Here is a 24812-nt window from a genome sequence, read left to right as displayed (position 1 = left end):
AGGTTGTATTACTTAGAGAGAAAAACATTTTTGTAATGGATTGTATACAGCACATTGGAAATGATTCACTGGAAGCAAAAGATATCACCTTTTGAACTCTGCATTCATAGGTAACACCAAAGAGGAACTAACATGATATGTAGATGAGGTGAGGGCTAGAAAAGTGTGGATGACTGGAAAAAATGCTATGTTACAAATGCTACCAGCATTATGTGGATCAGAAAAAGTACATCATATATTCTAATATTTTACATATGGCATCAAGTATATTATTTGTTCATATATTTTGATGCACATCTGTGATGTGATTATGTTTTACCTAAAGATGAATCCATTTTGTGGTGGAACATAGGTTCCCAACATTACTGTAGTTAATGCACTTGAAGAGCTTATAAACCATGTATATTCCACTCATATGACAACAAAAAGAACATTAACTAGGTATGCTAGTACATACGTGAGAGAAGATTCAGACCAAGATGTACACTAAAGTATACTACAGCTACAGGATGATATAATACTTTTAAAATAAAGACAACTTTATTACATTTGAATCCTGTACCTATTGCACTATAAGGGGAGTCTTCACTTCATTAACTCACTGACCCACAAAGACTTTTATGGGAAAAAGAGTCTCCATGCATTACTTTTGTTTATATTGAAACTGCTAACAGACATACCAATGAGACATAAGTCTTTGCACATGCATAGCAATTTTTATAAATTTTTGACATGGAATGAGAACTGCTGTTTCATTATGGTCATCATTTAGCAGAGATGCTGCTCTATGCCACCTATAGCTCAACTAATGATCACAAACATGGCATTTTTAGTTTATAAGATCTTTTTACTGCATGTGTGTGATGTAATTGAGATTTAAATACAATCTTTATTATTTTAGAGGAAGAAAAATATAGAAGAAAGTTACACAGATACTGCATTTGAGGGGATTTTAACCCATGCATATTCCAAGTATATTAAAACAAGAAGAGCATTAATCAGATGTGCCACTGAAGGCATGAGGTACATGTATGCAAGTCTGTAATGTGTGGTTCTTTTACATAAACAGATATACAGTTACTTAGGAGGTTAGTGTTTTTGTGTTAAAAACATCCTTTATAGTCCACATCATGTGGAGCATGTGTTGTTCAAATTATTGAGTTTAATACTGTGACACACACTTATGCAACTGTTTCATTGGTTCTATCCAAAGAAATGAACATCATATAATGACTGACCCTAGTCAATCATTACATGATGACTGACTGTAGTAATACAGTCAGTTACATGTTGTCCACTAACTAGCTGTGCTTATATGCATCAATGTTTATGTGAACACAACACTTTCGTCATTATTAATACATGTTACAGTGTTCAAAAATGTACAGAATGCAGTGCTCATACTGCAACCACTGCTTACAGAGGAAATATTTTTTGTAGAATGGTATATAATGCAGATTGGATTTGAAGCCCTGCAAAACAAAAAGCATCTCCTTGATGTGTCTATGTAATGCTACAGATGATTGTGTATCACAGGTGTCACTGAGCACTTCTGTGAATTGATGGCAGGATGAGTGTAAAATAATGGAAATACAGATATGTAAAATGTAATACAATAATAAGGAGATCTAAATGAATAAAATGATAAGACTGAGCCACGGATAAAGAAGGAATTTCATATTTTCTTGAAGACTTTTGCTTAGTAGTACATAAAAATTATTATGGAATGATACCACATAAGCAGCAAAAGAAAACATTAAAATAATAATATTCTAGTAGTGTAGTCACACCCTACATCTACATATTGAGCCATTAAGGAAATTACATGAAAAATAATTTTCTGACTTCACTTTCACCCATGTCCAATATGTTAACTGACACGTTCTAATGACATGCATTGTTATGACAACAATGTCCAAGTCTTTGCATATGCATAGGACGTTTTTTCAGTTTTTGCCATACAACAAGAACTATCATTTTCAAAGTGCATCAATGACCAGTGACAGTGCTGTATACAAACATTGTTCATTTTTTGAACATGAGCACGGATGTTCTTTTGTTTTCCATAATTCCTTTGGGTCTACATGTGTAATTTGACTTTGTAACATTGCTAATGGGTAAACATTGTGACTATGAATAATTTTATGTGATGTGAGTGATGAAGGGATTTTTCAAAGACATGTATCAATACCTATGTATAAAAACACTGTCCTTAATACTGAGTCACTACCATCGCATGGCTAGCTTAGCCACTTCAGGAGTCACAGTTCACAGGACCCTTGATGCACAACTAAAAACATTTTCAACTGTGAGAGATTATCACTGAAAATGACTAAACAGTTGCACACTTTATAAAAAAAATTAAACCTTGCCAGCATTCAAACCCTGCACCAATTGCACTATAATGGACTCCTCACATCATTAACATATTACAACAAATAACCACTTTCTCACAGAAGAGCTAATTGCACTTAGAATTATTTTTACTTATGAAATGGGAATTTATTTTACAATACACTGCTTGGACATGGCTATTGTAATTATTTTTTGCAAATGATTAAAGTGTGATAATGGGTGGCGAGAACAGATCTGAGGAGAAAAATCAAAGTTAGGGTATAACCAAGTTTGGGACAGCATACTCATAAAATTGATTTTAAGTATTAATTGCGTTATTTTTGTTCATTGAATGTGTTAAAGCATGTCATACCTCCATTCCACTATTATCTACTATGAATCCAAAGATGGTTAGAGATATCATTCTTATTATTAGGAATCTAGTCAGGAATGTTTGTACAGTACCCTCAGATATATTTTAGTTGTTATGGCCAATATCAAACTTCAGTCATATGTCCCAGTGTGTATAGCTGAAATATATTTGTAAGTGTTACCTGTGTGACACAACCTTTCAAAGTGTGGGTTTTATGTTCATGGATTTTTAAAACATCATTGACAACACGTTAGTCTTATTAAGTCACACTTGGAAGGTATTAGCTTGACAAACTCTTAATCCCTGCTGTTTTGATGCTCAGGCATGTATACGGCATCATGTAGACCCTGACTAAATGTTCATCTTCTTTGCTCATCATGTAAACTGAGTTATTCAGAAAGTATAGTGAGTTGACACATAATTAGGATACTCAATGTGTCCAGAGGGGGGTTATCTACATCTTAGAAGCATGATATGGAGTGGGGATCTTCCACTGTGCTGCAGAAGGCAACTTTCCCCTTCTCTGTTGCAGGAAAACGTATTTTGACAAGTGCTCCAGAAGTAAAGAAGTATTTACAAATATTTCAGAGTATGTCTTGATTCATGCAACTGTATCTATGTACAATGCTGAGATTTATTTCCTTTGTACTATTTACCTGCATTGTTTAACAATAATTCATATTATGAAATGTCTTTGGTGGATGTAGTGCAACACACGTCTACAATCTTCAGTAGCCTGTCAGCAAAACAGTTTAGAATTTTGTTTGCAGAGAGGAATACCTGTTGGTGTCTCACTGAAATAGTTGGCAAATCAAAATGTGCATAATTGCTGTGACTATGAGGTTAGATTTTGGGAGTTCTGTTTTATATTATTGTTATGCTTAGGAGGTTATTATTTTTATTTTATTTATTATTTTACATTTGTTGACTGGGCTAGTCTAACTGGATATATGTCCATTTTCAGAGAGGCCCAGGAAGATAAGCTCCGAGGCAGCAAAATTCAATCACTTATACAAAAAAATTAATGTGTACAATGAACATTGCAGGTACAGAACAGAGAATAATAACAGAATAGCATAGTGCTAAATATACAGATACAATTAGTACAGTACAAATGTAGTTGCAATACAGCATGTAAAAAGATAGCAGCTGAGTTATACAATATATTAGTAAACAAGTTGTCATAAAGAAAAAGTAAGACCTGAAATATACAGTATATGAGTAAACCTAGTCTCCTTGATATAATTCTGAGGATGTGAGTAAAAATATCTAGAAGGTCTAGATCAGTTGTTTCTAAGAACAGGAGCAAGAGTACTGAGAAGAGGAGGGTAGGTAGATCCAAATAAGAGAGCTAGTAGATCAGTCAGGTTTTGTATAGGGACACAACCGGTGTGTTCTGCGGAAAAGTTTCAGTTTGTTTTTAAAGAGTGATATAGAGGGAAGAGAGGAAATGATGTGCCTGATAACCAGATACTCCTGCACCTGTTAATTATTTTGGTTTTGTGGGTGGCTGCACACATGCATTTGACCTTTAGACTGCTGACTGTATTTTTTTAGGACAGAGTTATGTTTCTGTTAGGCTGTAGGAAGCTGTTATATGTAGATGTACTGGTATATATTTCAAAATCGTTACATTTTGTGTATGACTGGTGCAGTCTCCTAGCTTTTGATTTCCATTTTTATTCCATAACAGGGATCTGTCTCATAAGAAGAATCCTACTAAGGGTATATTATCATACAAGTCTCATTTTTCAGAGGCTAAGAATAAGGTATTAGTAGAGGCCCTTCTTTTCCATGATGGATGGCTCACCATAGTGCAAGCTTCCAACAAGCCCTTCTGTAACTGTATCTGGCAGCAGGTGGTCGACAATGTCATTGATGTCAGTGGCCCTGGCCATAACTGCAAATAGTCTGACATGGGGTCACTGATATGATTCCTAGGGCTACTGTTAGAGAGGAGGTCATGGCACAGGACTGGAAGGCTGCAGGTAGTGGGTCATCTACTGTACCACTACTTAGCAAGATGGAGGAGTTCTTGGCATCACTCAGAAGAACTGAAACCTCCTTAGCATTTCACAGTGCAGTGCTGGATGTTGGGGTAGAGAAGGACAGGCCCCAGAGGATTTCCAATAGTGATGCCCCAGATATATAGTTTTACCTTTACTAAGTCCCCCATTCACAGTTGTTAGTCACATGAATACCTATAATGCCTATCACACCTATTGCATATATATATATATATATATATATATATATATATATATATATACATATATATATATAGATATATATATATATATATATATATATATATATATATATATATATATATATATATATATACCTCTGGCAGTGAGGTGCACCTACCACTTGCCCAAGGTATGGCAATACTTACATGTAGTAGTTATCATTAATAGTAATTGAAATTATAACACTTACATGTGTTGTTTTGTTTTTTTGGCATAGTTATTCTGCATATTATGATTCTTTTTTTTGGTGTTTTCACAGGTGAAGCATTGTCTGGCACCAGCACTGAGAAGCTATGTCTGTTTGATGTTGAGGGATTCTTAGCCTCTGATTATGATGAAGGCAATGAGTGGGCACAGTCTGGCACTGCAATGGTACATTAGACCTAGGAAGTGTGCTCTCCAAATCCCTTCCCATACCATGGATCCAGTCTGTCTGGCTGCTTACACATATATATGACACAAAACCAACTAAGAGTGTACAGGCTGATGGGGGCACTACTGACAGTGTGATAGCCCTAGGTGCAGACATGACCGAATCTCCCCCTAGCTATCATGAGCAGCAGATACAACAAAAGGGGTTGTGTAGAGGTACTCACAGGAGGTATGGTTATCATCTTCATCCGAGGTTGGTGTGTCAGTAGCTGCCACCCAATAGATGTGCAGGGTCCATAGAAGAGGCACAGAGGAGTTTTACCAGGGCCTCAAAAGATGCAGTGAGGCTACTGCAGATGTGCATTCTGATGTATGCAACTGCATGTGTGATGTGTGTGACTCCTTGGACAGGATGAATGACACACCAGACCATGCAAGGGGTCCGAATGGAGAGATGATAAATAAGCAAGCAAAGGAGAGTAGTAGTGCTGGAACTGAATTCATCCTCAAGTCTTGGTGAATATCTTCACAAGGTGGACCCTGTTTTTCATAAAATCTCACCAAGATGACACTGATATATAAACTGTATTTTATATAGCATATATCATGGACAGTAGTAGGTTAAAAAATAAAAAAAGATAGCTGTCTGCATGAGACCCAGGATAAGACACTGCCCACTGCTAGGTGCACTGGTGCCAGGACTGGAAAAAATGACTGTAGAATCCTCATGACAAGGAAACATTCCTACGAAGGGGCTAGGCCAGTTTCAGGGGGAGGATGGCCCCCATGTTGTAGAAGGAAGTAGTAGTACACAAAAATTACAAAAACTGATAGGCCAAAAAAGAGCCATAAATATGATAGAGTGAAGTACTGAGGATAAGAAAGAAATTACATGTTGTTAATATTATGCAAGAAGCCCAGAATTTCCAGACACAAGATATACAAAATGATTATGAAAGAAATTAGAGGAAAGAAAAGTATTTGCACAAAAAAAAACCTGTCAGAAGCTTCAAATAAAAAAATGTGTTCATTAATACAACAGATTTATGAAAAATATTTGACATACCAAGAAACCTTGGGCCATTTGGAAAAAGAAGTGACTGATGAAGTGTGAAAATATAAAAGCAAAATCTAGAGATTTTTGAAAGGTATTAAAAATATGGACATGGAAAAGAAAGAGAGATCTGATATGATTCAATATTTATGCAAAAGAGAAAGACAAATTAATCAATACAAAAAACAGCCCCAAAGATATTGAAAGAGAAATACAGGCAAAGGCATCCAGATATGAAAAACTTTACAATACAAAAAATAAGATCACAAGGAGGGAAAGTAAAACAGAAGATCAGCATAGCAGAAGTTTAAAAAAGTAGCTGAAGTTATGGAATACATGCAAAGTGAAGGATTTAGTGTAGAAAGTCTAATGCAGGTTATAACACAGCATGAGGGCACAATGAGTCCCCCGAGTAAGGAGAAACAGGAAGAGCAGGAGACATCTAAATAAAAATATGGATATGGGAAGAAAGGAGATTTAATATGGTCCAATCTTTACGCAAAGGAGAAAGTAAAATTATCCAATACAAAAAGAGCAGCACCAAAGATATTTGAAGAGAAATACAGGCAAAAGCATCCAGATATAAAAAAAATTACAATACAAAAAAATAAGAAAACAAAGAGGAAAAGTAGAAAAGAGGATTAGTAATGCAGAAGTTCAAGAAAAAGAAACTGAAGTTATGGATTACCAGCAAAGTGAAGGATTTAGTGTAGAAAATCTAACATTGATAACATTAACACAGCAGGATAGAGCAATTGATACCCAAATTAAAGAGAAACCATTGAAATGGAAAACATCTGATCAGTTGCCATATGAAGATACTTTGGAGTCTTCCATAGGAAACCAGTACAAAAGTTCAACTGGAGTTGCACAACAAGGGAAGGAACAGGAAACTATGGCAACTCTGAAGCAGTCAATGCTGTAGAGTGATAGGCAAGTGAGTTCCCATATAAAAGAGCAATGGATGACATGAATGAAACTGAAGAAAATGTGGCACAGGAAGTTGCTCTAGAACTTTCTGTAGAATGCCGACTGGAAATGGAAAGCAAAGAATTTGCCCTCAGTTTAGAAGAAAATTATTTAAGAGAAGAGTTGCTTAATTTAATAGAGATGGACAAACATATTAAGATCAATGAATAAAACAGAGTACAGAAAGTCAATAAATCCCAAAAGTTAAAAATTTGATAAAACAAATGAACACAGTAATTATGACAGTTCACAGAGATTCATGCAATATAACAGAATGAAATAGGATATATTACTGTACAGCTAAATTAATAACAGATAAAGTCTTATCATAAAAACACAGGGCGGAAAGGGAATGGAAGGCGAGAAATCAAATGCCATCATGGAAGTACTGAATAGAGAAAACTATAAAGCAATTAAGACAAGAATGTCACTATTAGAAGAATATGGAAGAGGGAACAGATCAACAAAAATATTCAGAAAGATAGACATGATAAAAGCAATGTGCAGTACCAAAACAGATCAGGATCTATTGTACACTATCACAAATAATAAACTCAAAATATCAGCACAGACAGAAACAACTTACAAGATATGTAGATAAATATAAAACAAGTACAAAATAAGCAATTCATTGATGACCCAAAAAAGTTTTATAGAGAATTGGGAAACAAGGCAACAGGAATTGAAACACCACCAAAAAAGAAGAAATAGATACATTTTGGAGAAATATCTATGAAGATCCTGTAACAAAGATACTGAATAGATAGAAGAAGTAAAAGAAAGAATAAGAAATTGAAAGGTACAAGATATGAAATGGGATAAAACAACAGCCAAAAAGATTGAAACAAAGTTAATAAAAGCTCGTAATTGGAAAACCTCAGTCTGTGAATCTGCAAGTTATCCTAAAAATTATAGACCAATAACTTGCCTTCCAACACCATATAAACTATACACTGTAATTGATGTTGACAGAGTTTATAGTCATTTAGAAGAAAACTCAATCATTGCAATGGAACAAAAAGGTAACAAAATAAAGTCATATGCAACAAAGGATCATTTGTTGCTAAATAAAGTCATAATGGAGAACTGTAATAAGGGGAAGAATCTAAGTATGGCATGGATAGACTATGGAAAAGCATTTGACAGTATCCCACATTTGTGGATAAAAGAGTGCTTAAAAATGTATTAGCTATACCCTACAGTGATCCATTACATTATAGCAACCATGTAACAGTGACAAACCACTTTGCAGCTAAGTAATGATAAAGTACACATTATTATTCCAGGGATAAAAATTCAAAGGGAGATATTCCAGGGTGACTCTGTCACCTCTGCTCTTCTATCTTGCTCTTAACCCATTAAGCTTACTTAACAGATAGGCTGCAATTTGGCTCCCAGAAAACAACAAAATGTAAAGACTTCTCATCTTCTTTGTAGATGATTTAAAACTGTATAGTTCATAAGATGGGAACTGAAAAAACAACTGCAAGTGGTCAAAACTTTTTCAGATGATATAAGAATGTCATTTGGTCTTGATAAATTTGCAAAAGCAAAGTTTAAAGCAGGAAAACTGCAGCACCAAGAAAACATTGGCTTGAAATAGGAATGTGATATAAAAGAACTTGTGAAACAGGGAGTATATAAATATTTGGGAATTGATGGATGATCAACAATAAAACATAAACAAATGTGATTAACAGTAAGGAATATTTTAGAATAGTAAAATTAATACTGAAAACAGCACTGACATCTAAGAATAAAGTTCAAGCTATAAACCAATTTGCTCTTCCTACCCTAACTTATAGTTTTGTAATGATTGACAGGTCAGAAAAGATGTTGGATCAGCTAGACAGGAAAACAAGAGGGATGCTGCACGCTTATCAAATGATTTATAAAAATTAGTTGATACCAAGAATATATATTCCCCATTCTGAAGGAGGTATGGGCCTCCTCGAAACTGATTACATATATAGATCTGCAATCATAAGACTACATACAGTATATACCTGCTAACCTCACAAGACCCAAAAGTAGTGAAAGTTTTAAAACATGAGGCAAATAAGTCTAAGATGACTTCCCTGCTTAGTTTAGAGGAAGCATATCGGTGTCAAGTGGGAATGGAAATCAAACAAGAAGTAGTCAAAAATCAGGCAAGCAATTGAATGTGCCAAAAAAAAAACAAAAGAAATAATATAAGGTGAAGGATCAGATGAGAAAGCAAGAAATGTGGAAAATGTATAAATATAGTTGGAAGTACAGACAACTCTTGGAACAACCTCATGCTGATCAGGATCAAACACAGGAATGATTAAAGAGAGGTGAATTTAAACCAAAAGACGAAAGGGTAATATTGACGGCCCAAGATAGTATACTATGTAAACCCTGGTTTACCAAGTCCATTGAACATGTGGAAGAAACAGACAAATGTAGGTTTTGTAAATTGGAATTGGAAACAGTTACACATCTTGTAGCTGGTTGTGATATACTAATGGCAGAAGGACTGTATACTGAAAGGCTTAATAATGTGGCAAGACTGTTTTAGTGGGGATTATAATACTGAAGTAGCTGAAAAACATTGGAAACGTGAGCCACAAAGCATTATAAAAGATTAAGTTTATGTCAAATGGGATTACCCATTATCAACAGTTCAAAAAATAGATGCACGAAAACCAGATACAGTATTATAGGAAAAGAGAACAAAAGTAGTATTGATCATAAAAATTGCTACACGTAGTGACTACAGAGTCTTACATATAGAGAGACACACAAAGTCATAAAATACTAGAATTTGCAGATAGAAATGAGGGCAATATGGAAGAATGATACCCAGACAGGTCCAATAGTAGTAGGACCAATGGGTGTTATAAAAAAGAATTTGCAGTCGTACTTAGACATGTTACAGATACCTGTAACCCTGTATGAACTGCAGAAGGAGTCATTACTGGGCACACTGCAGGTGCTGCAAAGAGCACTTCTTGTTAACATCAAAGACTGAAACAATACCAACATCATGAACTTTAATCATAGTATTAGAAACCCAGAAGACTTGAGGGTAATTCAATAAACCTTACATGGAGAGATTCTCCATGTAGGAATAGTGTTGTGGCCCAAACACGAAATCAGGACACCAAGTGATCCAGGAAACAAGACTGGGGGCATACACTAGCCTCCCAGCACTGTGCAGACATAGATGCAATTGTGGAATGGAAATCACCTCATTTGCTGGTGAAAACCATGAGGTGATTTTTGCGATCAAGGAAGCAGACAGGCATCCATGTAGGAGCCGTATCTGCAAGAAAAATGTACGTGGTTACTAACCGTGTACCGGAATGTAAAAATAAAAAAGGAGGGTGTGAAAACTCAAAAGCATGTATTAGGTGCAGTAGGCATGCCAATGGCCAAAACTATGGCCATTGACACTTAAAGTGATGCAATTAATGAAAAATACATGTTTTTGTTTTGTTTTTTTTTTAACACAGATGTCATGTTTACGCAGTGCACAGAGACACGCAAACATAATAGGTTGTGAAATAAAACTTAAAATAGTAAAATATGAGATATAAAGCTATACTGAAGTTTCCCATTATACTGGCCAGCATGCAGTGTCATTCAATGGCAGGTTATAGTGGTTGCTAAGGACATAGGCTCTGGTGTATTGCATTAACTAGGGTATATGCAATTAGGTGTATGTAAATGAGCTAAGTTTATTGAATAGCAAAATGGGCCACCATGTCCGCAGGTACCTAACTGTGTAAGGGCTACAACATGGTAGTGTAGGCAGAAAAGGCAGCTGACATGAAAAGGGGGGTGTCACGCTTTGTGTAAGCACATTGGAGCTCAGTGGCTCCTGTTTGTGCTCAGCTAAGCACAGCTAAGCAGGGAGGTGTATCTGAGGATGCTAAGCTGTGCTTAGCTGGTTAAAGAAAAGCTTAAGCATGCTCATGAACAGGGGAAGGTCAAATCTGCTTAGGAATGTTTACACTGAATCCATGGGTTTGCACTGCATGGCATGGGGCTTAAAAGTGGAGGAATTAGAAAAAAAAAACAAAAATAAAAGGAAGCAGCTTAGAAAAGCCAATCAACTATAAATGACTAATAAGCCCTCTGCCCCTCACACTGGCCCATTCAAACTCCTAAATAATGTAGCTGGGAGGTGGACTGTATCATAGTCAGCCAACCACACAGGCTGCATACCAGTATAAAGTATGCAGACACCCTTCAATTTGATTTTTCCCACATACTCTGCACCATTGGAGTACACACTTGGAAATTTTAACTGACAAAATGATAGGGGCTGCTGCTGCTTTGCTACATCTCTACATGTTACAGGCTGAGGTCACTGATGATGATGATGCTGACAACTGGCCCAGACTGAGGAGTAGCAGAAGAGTGTTCATATCCAGGGTAACCTTTCAGGGGCTACATGAGCTAGAGATAGTAGAGCACTACAGGTTGGACAGGGACATACTTCAACAGCTTACTGAGCTCTGTCACCCTCACCTCAGACCCAGACCCAACAGAGGGATGCCCATCCCAGTGGAAACAAAGGTATGTGTAACCTTAAGAATACTAGCTGCATATACTTTACAAACACCTACTGGGGACATCATGGGGGTCTCACATGAATCCGCATCCAGGGTACTCCACCAGTTCCTGGATGTCATGCTAACATATGCCATTGAGTCCATTTATTTCCCCAACACCCCTGAGGAGAGGACCAGCAATATGCATCTCTTCCAACATATAGCACAATACCCAGAAATACTGGGTGCCACAGACTGCTCTCATGTCCATATCAAAGCACCACCTGGTGAGGAGGGTAGAGTCTACATCAACCGCAAGGGGTATCACTCCATCATCTGCCAGGTCATGTGCAATGCCCAGGGCATTATCATCAATGTGTGTGTTGGCAGCCCTGGCAGTTATCATGACTCCCACATCTAGCACAGATCACAACTTTACCAGGCATTTGCCAGGGGGGACATTCCATACAGCCATTTAGTGGGGGATGCTGGCTATGCACTGGAACCGTGGGTGATGACACCCATTATAAATGCACACACACACACACACACACACACTGAACATACCTCACAACCATACCAAATTCCTAGGTATTTACTGGCTTTGTGGGCAAAATAATGGGGTGTGACGAATTCCTGAGTGGCCCCTTTAATTTCCGATGTTTTACTTTTTGTATTACAACTTTAAATTTGTGGCTGTCACCATGCATCACCAGCCTACAGGGGTGTGCGTGCATGATGACATCAGCTACTGCCTGCTGGACTCCGTCACTATTTATTTTAAACTGTTTTGTAGGAATATAGGGGATGGCAGCTGTTTAAATTCAGCTTTTCAGAATCTTCCCAGCACCCACCCACACACATGTCTATGGCGTCTGCCTCAGCCACCAGGTAAGAAAAAAGAATTGTAATTGCATTTTATCAGATGTGCACACTAACCAACCTGGATAACGTACACTAGTATTTTGTTACTGTAAATGCACTCCGTTCTTTTTGTTGAAGGTGTGTGATTACATGATATAAGAAGAACTGTGTGTGTGTGTGTGTGTGTGTGTGTGTGTGTGTGTGTGTGTGTGTGTGTGTGTGTGTGTGTGTATATAGTTTTGCTTACTTACTGCTTACTCTTAAGTGGAGTTACTTCCGGCCATTAATTCACTGGTTTAGCTGTATTGCTGTAAGTCCAACCGTTAAGGTGCATTTATTGCCATTTTGGTGTGTGTATTTACTTAGGAAAAACTAAGAACTGTGTATGTATTTAAAGAGAGTGGCGAGCTTACCCCGAGTTCAAATTCCAGTCAAAGGTGCATTTATTAGTTTGCAGTTTAAGGTGCGTGTGATATAGTTTAAAACTTTTGCTTAGTGCATTTATCGCAATTCAATTCAAGTTCAATCGGCTGATCATTAAGTGCATTTAGGAAGACGTTAATTCACTATATCGCATTGCTGTTAAGTGCGTGTGTGTTTCGGAAAACAGTCAATTCTAGTTTAGGTGCATTTATCATTTATGGGGACTTCCGAGCTTAAGTTCCAGTCAAAAGTGCTTACAGTTCAAGGTGGATATAGTGTTGTTTAGTGCATTTATGCAATGTAAATTCAGTTTCAATGAAGTACGGCCAGCCCAGCTGTCAAGTCCGTAAGTATTGCTTATTGCATTTATGCATGGTGTGTGTGTGTGTGTGTGTGTGTGTGTGTGTGTGTGTGTGTGTGTGTGTGTAAAATGCCCCTGTTAAATAGCTAGAATTAGCCAGGCTCAAACCCAAGGGCCTGAATTCCCTACCTACCATTTTTTCTGGATTTTTGTGGCAAATCAGTGAGGATTGAATTCACTAAATAATGACAGGTATTTGAATTTCAGATTTCATATGCTTCAGAAAATACATAACACAAAAACTTTTATTTTAGCAATTTTCGAAGTTTATAAGATCAGTATTTGAAATCTGTCCCAATTTTTGAGGCTGTATCCCCCCATTATTGGCTTTGTCCAGGTTTTTTGTGCTAAGAGGTTGAGTGCTATGGTGAGAACTGAATTCAGTAAATAGTTTTGGGGCTGTATTCCCCCATTGTTGGCTTTGTCCAGGTTTTTTGTGTTAAGCAGTTGAGAGCTATGGTGAGAACTGAATGAATTAGTTTCAGTCTTCCTATCTTTCAGGAAAGCATGGTGATAACACAACATTTTATTCTAGCAACTTTCCAAGATTATACAAGCAATGTTTAAAATATGTCACTGTTTTGGGGCTTTTGTCCCCTCCCCCAATAAATTTTGGCTTTTTCCAGATTTCTTGTGCTGCAAAGTTGAGAGATACACTTGAGTGTCGAGTGGATTTTACAAGGAGCTTAAAGCTTCAGGGGAAGAGATGTTTAGTGCTACTTATGCCAAGTCTGCTTGCATTGGTAGTAGCACAACAGGTAGAATACTTGCTTTTGATGCAGAAAGTTGTGGGTTCTACTCCCACAGTATATAGATGCATTGCTGATACTGTGCTGTGTTACACTTTTAAAGGGGATGGATGCTGTAGTCCTAAAAATGTCCTCTTTGGCGGTGATACCTAGTAACTATGAACCAGTTGTCAGTTTGCCACCCATTCCCTATTGCAGTATTACTAGCTTATCATTTTTTTAATGTAACATATGCAATTTATTCCTCAAGGGCAACAGGCACTTTATTTGTAGATGAAACAATGAAATATAAAGTTGTTTGCTAGCAGCAATCTCTTCATTAGTTACAGATCTCCTTAATTTGGAATTATTTAGATGATTTTTACTTCTGCAGAGATTGTGCATATTTACTGATACTGGTGGACTGTAGATGTCTGAGTAGACTTTTATGATGGAAATGTTCTGAATTGGGCAGTTTTGTCATTATTGGTTCATGCATTTTGTTTCATTGCTTACTGGAAAAATGTTCAAAACAATAAATTTAAAACTCGCTCCAACAACTGTATTGTATTATACAAGGCATATAATTTAATACAATCAGGAAGGTGTATCAAAGAACACATGTATGTTTCATGTGCTAGGGGCCTATGATTTGAAAACAGCCAAAAGGTAATATTTATCTGCCACTGGCCAGATGCATTTTCTTTGAATGTGGGTTTCAATGCTGATTCAATGAATGTGAGTTTCAAGGGCAGAGAAGTTTTAATGCCAAGTCTATTTTCATTGTGAAACTGCATTGCTTTGTTTAGCAGATGTCTATTAGTGTTTGTGCTATAAAATGTAAAATAAGTTTTAAATCCAAATCATTGTAGAAGTAAAGCAATATGCACATTACAGTGTTTATGGTAAATGGGGTGAAATAGCCAAGTAATAGGACATTGGAATGGCTGCAGGGGAGTGGGCTGTGAATGGGGGCCCCCATTCAACCATGATTTTGTGAGGGGAGGATGACAAACTCAAGACAGCCCTGGGTGGCACAAACTGTGGCTATGCCACTAATAAGCAGATAAGTTCCACAGACTCTCCAGATGTCACTATTTGTTACTGCAGGAAAAGTGGACAATGCAGGGACAGGGGGCCACACATATGGACAGTACACAGCCCTGAGTAACGTAGATGGTACCTACTAGAACAGCTGGTTGGGACAAGTCATTGTTGTGCCAGGATATAAAGGCTGCCATTTAACTCCGTCTGTACTGACAACAGGTCAGTGGGCACTATCCATACCCGACGAATTACAGCCTTTCACAGAATGTCCACATGAATGCCTCATATATCTGTTCTGTTTGTCATAACATTGCATTTGTCTGGAAAACTATTCTTAAACCAATAAAGATTGATATGAAAACATCAATGACACACAGTTGAGATGCAGACTCCACAACAATATGAAAATTCAAGTTAATACGAACACAGTCTACCAAATGTCTAAGTGTGGAACAGCAATATTAAGATTCTGTACCCATGTTTGAGCCTGTGTGTCTGACTGTTATATATGGCCCTGCGCAGATGTCTGGCTGCAACAGGTAGAAAGCAATGGCTGACATGCACCCTTATAATAACAGTGCAACACAGACTGTCTGAGGAACAGGGCAGATGTATGGGGTACAACGCTGGGCAACCTGTTGAACAGCTGCAGTTAGTGGTCTGAACCCTGTAACCTTGTGTGTGGTGTTACAACGTCTACCCCATTCACACCACAAATACAGCTACATAAAGCAGCAACTGTGGATAAAGCCTGCAACTGGAGCAGAGCAGTGCAAAGGCCCACATATAAGGGAAAGGAGGAAATCACTGGCCAGACAAATGTGCAATGTGCACACTAGAACAATTTGTGCACTCGTATGGGTTCCCTGCAGTGTATGGAATCAGTACACAAATGTCTGTCAGTTGATCCCGACATTAACCTATACTGATCTGCCACTGACATACCACAAAATCACAGTGCTGTGTAAAACGTACCACATATATTATACAAAACTCTGCTTAGTACACTAATCTTTGTACCCACCCTAGAAATGACTCAGCTAAGAAGGATAACACACAGCCAGGAGATCCCTCAGACAGTACCTCAGTCAGGTGATGGACTATTTATGCAGCTGCATCAGCCAATTGGCTCTAGCACATAAAAACCAGACTGGAGCACAAGTTGGTCTGGCCTGGAGTCCTAGTGTTACTACTGATGGTCATACAGGGCATGCTCCTATGCTTAGATTTTTTCAGCCCATGCCTGAACACACATCCGACTATAGAACCAGGATGTCCATATATCCCTGTGCAGACAGACAGACAGATATGCACACCCAAACTGACTCTCTCCATCCCATCGGGCATGATTAACCCCATTTATCTGTGTGTGGTACGTATAAGATATATCTGGATCTGTTGCATCTGATATACATGCAATATATAGGTAACATATATAAATACCATTAATAGAGAGGTTGAGACAGGGAAAAAGAGAAAGAGAGACAAACAGACAGACAGAGAGAGAGAGAGACTCTGGAAGCCATACAGTGATGTAGTGCTGCAGTCAGAAGTACAACAAGTGTAAACACTGGCATGTGCAAATACCATGGTGAGCCTCATTGTGTAATAGGAGGTAGTAGTTGTGATCCCACATCAGCCACCTTGTGTGTGTTTGTGTGTATAACTATATCGCGCTGTGGATGTGTGTATTTTCTGCTTATGTGTGTATAATGGTAATACATTCTGAGGCCTTTTCCACCCTGTAAACTCACCATTGCCTTACTTTACAGGGCCTGCTGATGTTATCCACCTTAGAAGCACTGTTGGCCAGTCTCCAGGTATATAATCTCTGTGGCACACATGATAAGTACATAGTCCTGTAGTGCATACAACTAGATAGGTAGGGGCTCTAATCTGAGCAATGCCAAGCGTGTGTGTGTGTGTGTGTGTGTGTGTGTGTGTGTGTGTGTGTGTGTGTGTGTGTGTGTGTGTGTGTGTGCGTGTGTTTGTGTCTATAAATATATTGACTGGGTGTATTGGTAGTACATTCTGAGGCCTGTTGCACCCTGTAGGATCATATGACATTACTAGGCTATTGACCCTGGGGCCCTTACAAGCCTAGCCAAGAATTTAGCCCATGTTCCAACAAGCCAGCACCCTATGCCACTGTCCAGCAGGGGCACAGGTGGAATCTCAGGGCTGTATTTTCTGTTCCCCATCCAGTTATCCAGGTTGTGCTTAAAAAGGTTTAATGTGGTACCCTGCTTTTATGTGGTCAGGGAGTCTATTCCACAAAAGGGGGAGTCTCTGGGACACAAATCTGTCCCACCAGCATCTCCTACTGATGTCACACACCAGGTTGATGTCGCAAGTGATGGTTACTCAAGTGGAACTTGACTTGTAGATATGCAGCAATCCCATCATGGCAGGGTCTGACATTGCTTTGTATGCCAGACAGAGGTCACTTCTGAGGAGTCTGCAGGAGACTGAGTAGAGGGACAGGGCTTTCAGCCTATGTGCGTAGGGTGGATGTTTCAAGCTCTGGATTCTCCAGGTGAGGAACCTCTGTGGTCTCCACAGCTGCTTCATATGCTTTATGAGGTACATGCTGAAAGGGGCATTGTACTCAATAATGGGTGTTATAAGTGAAGAATACAGGGATGTTATGACCACCTTGTACTTGGATGAGATACCCTTACAAATGAGGTGAGCCATGGAGAAAGCTGTCCATATAACAGAGGCAATATGGTAGCCAAAAGTCAGTCTGCTATCAACCTGGGTGCCCAAGTCGCTTATGACTGACTGTGTGCCTAGTGCCATATTAGCAATGTGATACTTTGTGGGGACATCACTCTTCCCAAAAGGGAGGATGATGCCTGTTTTGGCATTACTTTTGAGGACATATTTCTGGCAAAAGTCATATGTTGTGTAAGACCTTTTGTAGAATGTCCACATCACTAAGGGAACTGATGACAGCACCCAGCTTGCAGTCATCTGCAAACTGGGTCACCATAGCCCACTAGATTAGGACTACACCTCTGAGAACTATATCCCAAACAGCAGAGGCCCCAAGACTGATCCCTGGAGTACACCACTTGTTATGGGTCTACTACATAAGGTGGCTTTCCCTATTTTGACTAGGTGGGTTCTATCAGTGAGCCAGCTTGCTACCCATTTGGTAACATATGGATTGATGCTTAGTTCACAGAGTTTATCTATCATACCTGAGTGAGGATTAGTATCAAAGGCCTTGGCCAGGTCAAGGAAGGCAGTGTGCACCATCTACCAATTGTCGATGGCCTTGATGACTGTCTCACAGATGTCGACCAAATTTAACAGCCATGACCACCCCTTGACAAAACCAAACTGTAGGGGATCAAGTGCCATTATCCTTGTTAATGAGGTCCATAATAATTTGTTCCATGGCCTTGCAGATCAGGCTAGTTAGGCTGATGGATCTATAATTTCCTGGATTGGGTGTATGCTCCACCTGTGTACAAAGGGATGACAGTAGCTCTCCTCCACTTGGCTGGGATGAAGCTAGTACTCAGGGTTTGGTTGAATAGAATAGGTGCCTAATGGTGCTGCAAGCTCCTACCTGGGTTCATGTAGGATGCTGCCTGGGATGTTATCGGGTCCCATGGAGGTTGTATTTTTTACCTTAGAGAGGGCAGTGATGCCTTGTTCCCTAGAGATAAGGGGAGGGGGCAGTTACTGGGGATATCCTGTTTTACTGATCTGGCAGAGGAATGTAGTTTTCACTGAACCTGTGTGGCAGCAGGTCGGCTATATCTACAGGGTTTGTGTATGCGGTGCATTTGACCACCAGTTCTGAGCAGATCTTGGTGCTTCCCTTGAGATTGTGGACATGTGAAGAAAGCCATATGCTTGTATTTAGCACATGTGGCCAGTTTGGACTCAAAGTCTGCTGTGGAGGATTTTACTAGTACTCTTATTTGTTTGTTCAGGCTAAGGAGAGGATGCCTCCACTTAGACACCTGCTCCCTCTTGGTCCTGGACAGCAAGTTTTGTCTTTCGATATAGAGTTTATTAATTGTAGATATCCACCAGACAGGTTTACTCTTCCTTGAGGAGGAGGATTTTGTCCAGTCTGGTATTCCTGATTCCATGCTGCTATCTACATGCTCATATAATACCTAGTTGTAGGTTTGGACATATGTGCCAGTTCATATGGAGAGGGAAGGGGCTATGAAGCTGTTTATACCTTCCCTCAGGAGGATGTAATCAACTTTGAAGAAGTTTTTGTTTGACCCTAGCTGGGGGGGGGGGGTTGGGGGAGATGGTGACTTTGAAAGTGACTGCTTTGTGGTCAGATCTTACCAGGGATGACGACACTGTAGGGATGCTGCAGTGGTTACTCATGTTGGTTAATACCAAGTCCAAGATATTTGCACCTCTTGAGGGGTTGTCAAGCAACTGGCCCAAGGTGTATGTATTGATGAAATCAAGGAATGTCTGGCCATTTGTGTCTTGGCAAGAGTATTACCACCTATCTATGGTTGGATAGTTAAACTCACCCAGTATTAGGCTAAAGGGTTGAATCTTGATAGATTTGAAGAGGTCCAGATATGTGGAGTGGGTATCTTGAGTCAGAGTTGGAGACCTGTAGCTAGCTATGATTTTACTAGGGGTTTTGTCAATTGTTTACTGCACCTGGAGTGCTTCCTGTGCAGCATACTGTTTGACCAGCCTAGAGGTGTATGTCTTTTATAGGTATTGCAACTTCACCTCCTTTTGTTTTGCTGCCTACAGTTTGGGATCTGAATGAATGATAGCATGAGTATCCTTGTATGGCTGGTGTGCTTTCTGCAGCTTTGAACCAGGTTTCTGTGACTGCACAAATGTCAGCCTCTTCCAGGGTTAAGAATGCTTAAACCCCCATTGCCCTACTTTACAATGCCTGCTGATGTCATTCACTTTAGAAGCACCTCTGGACACTCTTTACCTACATAAGCTCTTTGGTACATGTGATAAGTATATAGCACTATAGTACATACAGCTAGATAGTTTGGGGTTCTAATCTTAGCACTGGCAACTGTGTGTGTGTGTTTCTAGATTAAAGCATGATGAGGCCTTTTCCACCCAGTAAATATCCCTTTGCCCTACTTTACAAGGTCTGCTGATGTCATTTACCTTAGAAGCACTTTCTGGAATCCGTCAGGCATATAAGCTCTGTGGCGCATGTGATAAGTAAGTAGCACTATAGTACATACAACTAGCTAGGTAGAGGTTCTAATCTCAGCACTGGCCACTGTGTGTGTGTGTGTGTGTGTGTGTGTGTGTGTGTGTGTGTGTGTGTGTGTGTGTGTGTGTGTGTGTGTGTGTGTGTGTGTGTGTTTCTAGGTTAAAGCATTTTAGTGCCTTTTCCACCCAGTAAACCTCCCATTGCCCTACTTTACAAGGCCTGCTGATGTCATTCACCTTAGAAGCACCTTTAGACACCCTTCAGCCATACTTGCTCCATGCCATATGTGATAAGTACATAGTACAATTGTACATACAACTAGATAGGTAGGGGCCCTAATCTCAGCACTGGCAACTGTGTGTGTGTTTGTAGGTTAAAGCATTTTGAGGCCTTTTTCACCCAGTAAATCTCACATTGGAATACTTTATAAGGCCTGCAGATGTCATTCACTTTAAAAGTAATGTTGGACAGTCTGTATGTATATAATCTCCATGCCACATACAGTAATGATATAGCACTATAATAAAAAAAAATAGATAGGTAAGGCTTCTAATCTCAATACTGGCAATTGTGATATTGTGTGTGCTGGTTATACCATTTTGAGGCCCATTCTACCCTGTTGACACCCCATTGCATTACTTTACAGGACCTGTTCATGTCATCCACCTTAGAGCCACTCTTGGACACTTTCTACATATATAAGCTCCATGGCACATGTGATAAGTGCATAGCACTATGGTACATGCAACTAGGTTGGTAGGGGTTTGACTCCCAATACAGACAACGGTATATGTGTCTGAAGCACATCTCCTGTGGCTGTCGTGTGTGGTGGTTATACCATTTTAAGGCCTGTTGATCCTCTTCCCATGACATTACTTTAAAGGGTCTGTTGATGTCATCCACCTTAGATGCACCATTTTAAAGTCTACAGGCCATACCACTCATTTGCACAGATGTATGCAGAATGTCCAGATGTTTGCAACATATATGTGGTCCATGTCTCATAACAATGGGGTTTTATGTTACATTAGTGGCAAATCCATGTGAGCTCACATCAGAAATAGTGACAGACATGTCAGCTTCAGATGACATGCCCTTCTGAAACATCATACTGATGCAAAACCTGTTACCCTATCACTTATCTAGCTTTCTATGAGCAATGTGTGAGAAGTGTTCCTATTTTGGTGGTTTCTCCCACCATTCATGAAGGCATTCCCAAGACTGATTGCTGTAAGAGGTTGTAAGTTATATCCCCAGCATATAATGTCTGTGGTGCAAGCGATATATACGTAGAACTATAGTATATACAAGTAGAGAGGTAGTGGTTCTAATCTGAGTATTGCCAGCTGTGTGAGTATATGTGTTTCTGTATGCATGTCTCCTGTGGCTGTCTTGTCTGTGTGTATCCAATGGTTCTACCATTTTGTGTGCCTGTTCCACCCTATTAACTCCCCCATTGCCAACCTACTCAGGGTCCCTACAGATGTTGTCCACCTTAGATGCACAGTTACACATTTTATGACACAAAGGCACTGTGGCACATGCAATAGTCATGTTGGTCTGTATTGTACATAACAAGATAGGTAGTTGTTCTATTCTGAAAACTGTCAACTCTTTCTGCATGTGTGTTTCAATGCATGTCCCCATGCAGCAGTGTGTGTGTGATTGAGATGGCTCTACCATGTTAAGGGCCTGTTAACCCCCCCTACTGGCAATCCTAACAGCCCCTGCAATTGTCAGCCACCTGAACAATAGTGGCAGACACTGCAAAACTACAGTAGCTTTGAGGTGCTTGTGTTACGTAGGTATATAGCACTATTTTATGTACAACTAGGCAGGTAGAATTTCTACTGTCAACAAGGGCAGGTCATGAGTGGGTGTGTTTGTGTGTATGAATGTATATCCTCTTGCAACAGTCTAACTGTATTATGGCCACCAGCATACCTCTCAACCCCTCACAGAAAGACATCTAGTTAAAGCCACACAGAAAACTGGGGCAAAGGCCAAACATTGAGCACAACCTTTAGACATTGCTGTGACATGCACGGAAAGTATATACCAGAACAGGCTGTGCATTTGAATGCATTTTCAAAATGGTATGACTTGTGACATGACAATATCCGTCATTAATTTCTAATGTTACTCTTTCATGATTTGCAAGCAATTTTCCAGAAAACCACAATGTTATGATAAATGGAAATAAAATATGTGGCAAACAGCAGGACATTCTGCAGACATATGTAGAGGTGAGATATATGGCCACTGTCTGTAACACTCTACAGGTTGCAGTCCATGTTTGGAAAGGTGTGACTTGTGACAACAACTCAAACAATACAGTAGTTCCCAGAGTGTAGGACAACAAACATTTCATGAAGTTGTCTACTAATTGCATAGAGCAATTATTGCACATAAGAAGCACCTTAATGTCACAACATATAGCATAAGCTAAAGTAATGTCACACAAGCAAACTGTCATATGAGCAAACCAAAGGACATACTGTGTGTTGCACATGATGTGGGTATGGTATGTCCTACCAACTGTCATGTTACTACAAGATGTGCTCCACAGTCCACATCTGATAAGGTGTCAACCACAATCTGTGTTGACTATGTGAGTGCAATATGTAGACATGTGAAGGCCCTGTGACTACCTGCTTCCCCCAATGACCCACATGTATTTAGGCATGAAAGCTAACTGCCACCACAAACATATGTAGGTACTGCCTAAGGCTGTGCCAACTGTAAGTAGTATATAGTCTGTCATTCAGCCACAAACTGCTGTTAACACACTGCAATGGGCATACAGTTGGTATGGAATGGTGCCAAGGTCCTATTCTCAAGCTGAATGCAGACAACAGTTTCAGCATACCATACGGCAAGGACATGGCCACACTATTTCCCAGATCAGCAGCAACCCCATAAACACACACATTGTGATGACAGACCTGGGTACTCATCATGCTAACAATGTTGCAGTTAGGCAACAAGTAGTGGCAGTGGTCAGGTAACGGGACTGCATCCAGACAAAAGTTGGACATTACATCTGAATAGTCCTCAGTCAGTAGAACAATACATTAGCAGCATAGCCAGTCTGCTATGCACCTATGTAGACATCTGCAGAAAATGTAAAGGCTATGTTACACCCACAAAGGTCATCCATGCCCCTCAACACCTATGCCATGCAGACAGCCTCTAATCAGTACTGCCCCAGTGGTTATTGGTCAGGTAGTCCACAGCTGTCTGTGGCATGCCTACATGGCAACATTGTGATCAGCCCTTCCACAGCTGCCCCATATATGAGATCATAACCCTGTGTGCATTACTGGCACAACAGGCCTGATTCACGCATGACACAGCACAAAAAGCTGATGAAGAGACAGGTTTGTCAACCAGAGGGTGCCCTGTCTCATGAATGCACTCTCCAAACATGCCAAACACAGTACCATGCAGACCCTCTTCAACAGCTTCAAGGCTGAGTGGATGGGAAATAAAAACAAACATCTGTCTCAGGGCTCCAGCATTTGTCCAACAATGCCATGGCCAACATGTGCTGATTGATGATTGTGTTGGGGTGAAATAAGGGACCCACATCCAGTAGTCCAGTAGCCACCTCTGTAACTCTGCACCTGTGATGCTAAGGAACACCCAGTTCACATGTATCAGGACTAGCTTGCTGTGTCAAGGGTATGCATGCAAGGTTACACTGTCTGCCCCCATTGTCCCTCACACACTGTTCCACATATACCTTGATGATGAAAAGGTGTCCATGTTGCCACCCCACCATCTTGAGCAGCAGCTCACCATGACTTACACATGCAGATACCTGGAACAGAAACAGAATAAGGTCTGTGAGACAACAGTCAGTCAGCAGTATTAACATCAATAAAGCATCATGGCACAAAGGTACATACACTTTGATGCATATGCGTGACAACTGGCAACAGACAGTACCTTACAGGGCATAACACCACTACACTAGAAAATGCCATTACCTGCATACATTTACCCTGTGCATCAGACACAATGTTCAACACCGGAAGTATACCCCTCACTGGTGAGATCAGATCATAAACTAATCTCGCTGGAGGTCCTCATCCCGCCCCCACCTGAAATAAAAAAGACCACAGTGAAAAACTTCTCAAAAGCCGACTTCACACTTCTAAAAACTAGTGTGGTCTCCTTTAAGGCCCCTGAGCCAGTGGTAAACATTACTCAAACCGCTGAATCACTTACAAATGCCTTCTACCAGCACCTGCAGGACTGCATGGATCAGGCAATCCCAAACAAAACTAAGACTCTTTGTACCAAAGGCAAGCATCCAGTCTGG

Source organism: Protopterus annectens, chromosome 3.part0 (assembly GCF_019279795.1).
Source record: "Protopterus annectens isolate FY-2018-M chromosome 3.part0, PAN1.0, whole genome shotgun sequence".
NCBI lineage: Eukaryota > Metazoa > Chordata > Ceratodontiformes > Protopteridae > Protopterus > Protopterus annectens.
The sequence above is the reverse complement of the archived record's forward strand: the minus strand, read 5'-3'. Positions refer to the sequence as shown.